We start from the raw sequence: 7,595 nt of genomic DNA on the forward strand, positions 1-7,595 counted from the left end.
TCCCTAAAGGATGGGCTCTCTAGGCTTACAAAAATTGCCTTAGCGTACCCGTTTACACCCTGGTATGGGCGCATCATGCAACAAGCAGTAAGCTTGCCACACCCGAAATCCCAGTGACAAAATCTGGGAGGGTGGGCCTCTTCGGCGATACTCAGTCGGCGTACCTAAGGCCGAGAAGTACTGTGCCAGTTCCTGACCACTCATCTGTCGGACTGGTTGTCAAGAACATATTCTTGACTGGTACTTTCCCCCCAATATTCAAGCAACAGAAACAGCAAGGTGACCAATCCTATACCATTAAAAATAGAGTGAGGGTACAGGGTTTTTCTTGAATAGGAAATATATCTGATCTCTATTAGGAAATGACATTGTCATGTGAATAAATGAAACATAAAATGTAAATAAGTTAAACAATTATAAAATTCTTAATTGTAAGCATCAATTCAATCATCGCTGATATATTGTGTTTGAAGAGATTATATTTTTAATTTCAGGTACTTCTATGAAAAGTGCAAAACGGCATCTGGTCCCATTCGGTACGTTTAATTTCCATTCGTTTATTTTCTTTGAGATTTCGTTATTGTCAATATTTAACCATCATTTTTCTATTTTGTGAAATGAAACAACTGTGGAGGGAATAATTAATTTACATTTCATTTTCGATATCTATACGTAAATGCCGTTGTTTTTCTACGTCTCAGTTTTTTGTTTGGTTACACATTCTTAAAATAAAATTCTGTCTAGAAACGTTAATTTGCAATAATACTTGATTCATTTAATGTTTTAATTACAAAACTATTTGCCATTTATAAAGAGATATAATTTGTATTAGGAAATAACATTTTCTTTTCAGAAATAAACGTAACTTTAAAATCGCAAATAAATTAAACAAAAATAATTGTATAAAATTATGAATCTGCTTTGTAATTTTTATGTTTTTTTTTTGTACACAGGATGTATGCATAAAGGGAAAAGATACAAATATGGGGAAAACTTCTGGTATGAATGCAATCATTGCAGCTGTGATTTTAATGGCAAAGTATTTTGTACTCTAATGAAGTGTCCACGAAAAGGTAAATAAATTTCATCTTTGGATTGGCATACCTTGGGATTATCAACACCATATTAAACATAAAGATTAATTTATGAGTTTATCTTGAGTTTGATAGATATAAAAAATACGCATTAGTTTATTTATTGCGGACTATTATCCTCATCTTTCTTAGTTGTTGTTTCACGACGTTTCGGCCAACTATTCCTCTGGCCTTCGTCAGGTGTAACCGCGAAGGGATAGGAACTCCGAATCTCCTAACTGCATTCTCAGCAATTACGGCCTTCCATAGTTGTTGTCATCTCACCACGTTTTTGTTTTATTTATTATTTTTTGGGGCCAAGTAAGCCTCTAGTCGCCTTTTTGGATGGGATTGAAACCGCTATCTTCAAATAAGTCTTACCTGGAATCATAGAGATTCAACGTCTCTATCCACTGCGCCACGGACCCCGAAGGAGAAACAACCAACAACTATGGATGACAGTTTTTACTGAGATTGCAGTTAGGAGACTCGGAGTTCCTATCCAAACATGGTTACCACGTGACGAAGGCCAGAGGAATAGTTGATCGAAACGTCGCAAAGCATCAACTAAGAAAGATCGGCAATAAATGAATTAATAAATATTACTGATCTCAATACTGAATTACAATTAAATAATATAAAAATACCCATCTTCTATATAAAATAGCATCAGCTTATTCACCGTTTCTTTTAGATTATTAGCCTTGTTGCAAACAATGTTGGTTTTCATACAATATCTTTAACTTATGAAACTAAACTAATAAATATTAAATACAATATACTATTAAAATATTTTAAATGTTTAGTTTTATTTAATAACCTCTTATTGTGTTCAATATTTGTGTTTAATTTCAATTAAAAAATAACTGAGAACAGGAGTTGATATAGAATATTTTATTAATACTGACATTAAACACGTTCGTTTATTTCACTATAAACGCTGCAGTATTAGTTTATCTGTTCTGGTAATTGTGCATAAAACGAAACCATAAGTTTCAAAGATGGCGGCAGGTCTGTCAATTGAGTTGGAAGCACAAAATTGGTACAATACTTTCGCTATTCTTCAAAACTGCTTACTTATATATTTGGACAAAACATTAAGATTTTTTTGTTAATATATTTTTTCTAACATATTTACGTTTTTTTTTAATGTACTATATTTAAGTATACTTTATTTACATATATTTTATTTAAACCTGTGCAGTTTATTGCGATCATCAGTGATTTAAAAAAGATGTATAGTTAACTATATTTTAGTTTATTTAATAAAAATATATAAAAATAGGTAAACTTTCCTTATCAGGTGATTTTGTTTTTTAATCGCATGAAAATATATGAACAATTTGACACAATATAAGCATAGTTATTTGAAAAAGATATGCGATTAAAGTTTGCAAACGAGAAACTTGGTTTTATGTGCGCAAGGCATAGTTTTATTTTGTATTTATTCCCGCAGCGTACACATACAACTGCTTAAATGTATTATAATATTGCCTTTTCAAAGAAGAAATCGTATAAAATTCTTAGTGTGTTTTGTATTCTTGTTTTTGTTTTCAATCCAGCGTGTTGGCATAAGGGAAACGGGTACTACATTGGACAACGCTTCAAAGATGGCTGTAAATTGTGCACCTGCGTTCGTAAGGGTACAGTCCATTGTTACAGCATATTTTGTCCACCAAAAGGTAAATAAACTTCATTTTTATGCTGACGATTAATAAAATTTCGAAAATCATATTAAGGGATAATAAATTTGATATTACCATTTTAGGATTCACAGCTGGTTTATCAGTATGTTTATTTTTATTTTTTATTATATATAAAATGTACGTTGTCTCTGTGCGTATGAGTTCGTTCTCTATGGACTCCTAAACGGCTGAACGGATTTTTTTTTAATTTCCCACAAAGGTACTGTGCCTGGGAGTGTTTTTAGAAGGGTGTTGTATTTAATGCCCTTAATATGTATCGAAAATCGATAATCAAAAAACTTGTTAAAGAACAAGCACTCTAATTATCGACCAAAGTTAACACTCTAATTCAGCCTAACATCACAAGTGCATTTGTGTAAGTTTTTTAGTAGAAGATCCCAACGTATAAAATGAACAGTATTTTCTTTAATAAGACAGGGGCGCGTTCGACATGAATGCTTTTTAGAGCACAATTGAATCATGATACTTAACTTTTTGCATTTTAAACTTTAATTCAAGTCATTATGTAAAAATAATTTAATGAAATCGTAATGCTATGTAGACTGCAATGTATTGTTGATGGATTACCTGCGGGGAGGCATGTGAAGCATTATTTCCGTGCCCCGGGGTAGGTTCCCTACCTATGGCAAGATATCAATCAATTAAATTGAAAAATGGATGATTTCGTCAATTTCGATGACAATAAAAGTAATGAAAGTGAGGAAGATTTGTTGATGCTCATTTAATCCCAGGAAATGTCGGGTCTCCCTGCTAGTTTTTTTTTGTTTGTTTAGCAAACATGCTAATAAAATATAACCATCAATTTATTTAGTTTCTATTTCGCACTAAAAAAATCCCGTAGATTGTTCTTTTGTATTAGCTTCACGTATAATGTTTCGCCATCTTAAAATGACATCCTTCTCGTTGAAAATGATTGTAGAAAACATTTGTATTGAAAGTTCACGTGACCCATTTATTCATGCGGCCTCCTTAATTCAATGAACCTGTAATTAATTGAATGGTTGCACTGATAGGAACATTTCGTTATCAATCCCTATGTAGTGTTTTTCATTATAACCAAACAAACTAGCAGTAAAATCATCACGCGTCCTAAAAACAAACAGGTTGATCAACAAGGCATAAAACTGATCAAACTTTGTTCTTTATAAAACTTTTAATAAAACATCAGAATCTCTTTCTTAAACATACGTGGGGGATTATTTTTAATTAGATTACAGTTGTTTAATAGATTTACAGGAAGAATTAGTAATGTAATATTTTCGAACACTGGGTTCTTACATTGCCTGTTCCCTCATCTAAATGTATTCCAAATGAAACTCAACATTAAGGATATATCCATCACACAAGTAAACAAAATACAATAAAAGTTTAGCGTTCGGCGTAATATTTTCTTGAAGTATATGCCCGTCTTCCTGGGAAAATGTCTTCACACCATTTCCCTACAGAAAATATAGAACCACATAATGCTCATCAAAAATGACTTCGTACATGTAACATAATTTAATATATCTTGAAGTTAACATCGATCAAGGAGATTACTCAGTTTGGTACTTCCGTCATCTGTTTTTAATTTTGTGATTGTGAATAGAATGCAAATGAAAAAAGTACAAATATTATATTTTTTACACTTTTTTAAACATATGCGTTTCATTGTTGTTTAAAATATATTCTACAATTCCGTTAACATTAATTGGTGAAAATAAGAACAGGTTTTCCTAAGTTTTGTTTTTTCAGTTATCGATTACATATTTTGTCAGACCGATACTTATTTCAGTAGCATACATTGCGCAAGATTCGCCTTTTAAGACCTAATTCAAAATGGCGTCTACAACCGCTCGCTATGTAATCATTCAGATAGTTTGTTTTTTTCCTCGAAATTTTATTTTGTTAACCTAAACAGTTCTGAAGGAATCATACGTTTTTATTTGTTTTCTTTTCAAGTTGTTTTAATCCTTCATTTAAATTTCGCTTTTCATAACGTTTTCTCTTCGTTTGTTACGTTTTCGTCTTATAATTAGTCCTCGCGCGAAAGAGCAGGACACAAACTGTTTTAAATAATAATAATAATAATGATAGAATAATAACACCAAAGACTTTCGCTGGCGAGGACTACAATTGAGCGTAACCAGTTATACAGTCCTTTTGAAATTTTCATCTCTATTTTTCTCGTTATCTACTGAATATTTTTAATGAAACCTACATGAAATATGTTCCTAATTAAATTGTAAACATTTTCTATTTTAAAATAAGTTTTAAAAAATTTAATCTAAAAAAGTTATTTTAAAGTTTTTGTAAAAAAAATTCAGATTTTCTCATTATTCAGACATGTATAACAAAGAGGGAGTTGCAAAAATGAGTTGTGGTGTGCGGAGAAATACTAACTGAAATAGAGAGTAGAAGAGTTTTTATAAATACATGCAAAACCACATTCATTTTTTACAAATCCAAATTAATAAATTCAATAAAATATAATCTTAAAAAGATACGATACAAGTTAGAAAAGCATTTCATCCAAAGGCATAAAAATGGTTAAAGAAAATGTTTTTACTATAGGTTTTAAAAATAAAGGTACAAGATTCAATTTGAAATTTATTTATCTTCAAAGTGCACATTTATACATTTTGCAAAGTAAGGTATTAAATTTTTATTTATACTTTGTAAAATTTATAAAAGTGCACTTTGAAGATAAATAAATTTCAAATTGAATCTTGTACCTTTATTTTTAAAGCCTATAGTAAAAATATTTTGTTTAACCAATTTCATGCCTTGGATGAAATGCTTTTCTAACTTGTATAACTCTTGTAAATGTTCGTAAAGTATTACTTACAGTTGTTTTTAATCTTGTTTCACTTAATAATTTTATTAAAAAATTTTTTTAGTTTAATTCTTAATACCTAGTCATACTGTAAGGTTATCCTATTCCTACGCTAACATATAAATAAAAAAGAATAAATAAAAATCTAAAGGAAAATATCTTAAACCACGTATTAACTCCTTTCTAACAAGCCTGCTTGCAAATATAGTTGCTTCCACTGCATGAGTTTTACTCACCCCACTCTTCCAGTAACAATGAAATAGCAATGTCCCTAAATAACTTTGAAGTGTGTAACTATCTAGTAGATATATAACCTCTACAAACTAATCTATTAACATTAATTAACCACGCAGGGTCGCATAAATACCTGGTTTAGGACCCAGATGCAGAGTAAACTCTCTCGGTGCTGATGGACACAGTAGATCTTCCCAGATCATCCGTCTAGAAGAAGGAAAACTGAAATTAAACCTAAGGGGAGGGAGGCCTCTCCAGTGTTGGATGGCAACCTTCCTAGAGCTTGTGACTCAAACAAATTACCGGTTTGCAAATCTAAACTGCTTAAAGAGTAGATAGGCTCTGTCTATCGACCGGCTAACATACTTCTTCTTTGCCCATTAGCCAGGCGCAGAGATACTATCACAGGTATTCGACAGAAACACTAAGTGGTAGATCTTGTTTCTTGACTAAGGCAATGAACGCCGTTTTCCCCACTCCCGACACATCCTACCCCTCATAACTGGGCACTTGAGAGTGCTTGAGTGACACATATGCCAGTGCAATTAGATTGCGTTTGCCTTCGTCTGATGGGTTGACGGTACCGGATTGACAGTTCCTGGCTAATGTTTCCGACAGGTAGTACAAGAGCCCTAACTCTTTGGTAGCACTTAGAGCAGCTGCTCTATCAACAGTTGTATAATATCGGGATGTTAGTAGTGCCATGGCGCGCATGGAAAGAGACCTTGCACTCATGCCCGATGGGCTTTCCTGAGACCACAATCCTAGCTGATGAAAGGTCAGCTGATAGTCTACTTGTGTTGCATGTCTGGTATTCGGCATAACCACTTGTTCAGCACCCCTACTTAAACTGAAACTCTTTAAAAAAATGACAGTACAATAAAAAAAAAAGTTAGTCTTTAACCAGGCTTAGGTTCAACCAAAATCAACTTGCCCCCTCCCTTGAGGTTTGCATTTACGAACATACGTGGGATTAGAACTAATTTAGATGATGTTGAAGCATTTCTCCTTACAAACACCCCGGATATCTTAACACTAAGTAAGACTAACCTACACTCCTCCATACCCTCTAATTATCTTAACATGCCTGAATATCTCCCACTCTGACGTAAGGACTGACAGACATATGCACGGACTTGGAGTCTATATTTGTAATACCCTCCCCCTGACTAGAGAAAAAAAACTAGAATCAGACGATCAAGCCTTTATGTGCTTTAGACATAACATGCAATATAACATTAGCTATTTTATTTCTCTACCGCTCTCTCTCTCTCTCTCTCTCTCTCTCTCTCTCTCTCTCTCTCTCTCTCTCTCTCTCTCTCTCGACCCAGGACTGCACCATAGTAAACAAAGTCTCTGACAGCATAGATACAGCACTCTCCCTCGACACTATGCACAAGTTCATGTATTTGGTGACTTCCATGTACACCAAAGAAATTGGTTTGGATTCTCTACTTACACAGACACAGCACAACGCCTAGCTTCTCTATATCTAAGTTCCTATTACAGATAATTACTTTTCCAACCTGTTTCCTAGACACGCAAGAACAAAATGCTTCACTTTTTGATCTGTTTCTGACCACAGTTCCCGATAATTGTATAACGAATGTTCACAGCCTACTTGGGAACGCTGATCATGCAGTGATAATGGTCGAAATCGCCCTAAACTCTAGAACAAAAACTGAGGAGCCATTGCTCAAAACAACGAGATATTATAAAAAGGTTGATTGGGAAGCCATCAGGGTTCTCATCAGTAACGCCCATGGG

This window comes from Euprymna scolopes, chromosome 12 (assembly GCF_053919585.1).
Source record: "Euprymna scolopes isolate OS-2025 chromosome 12, ASM5391958v1, whole genome shotgun sequence".
Classification (NCBI taxonomy): Eukaryota; Metazoa; Mollusca; class Cephalopoda; order Sepiida; family Sepiolidae; genus Euprymna; species Euprymna scolopes.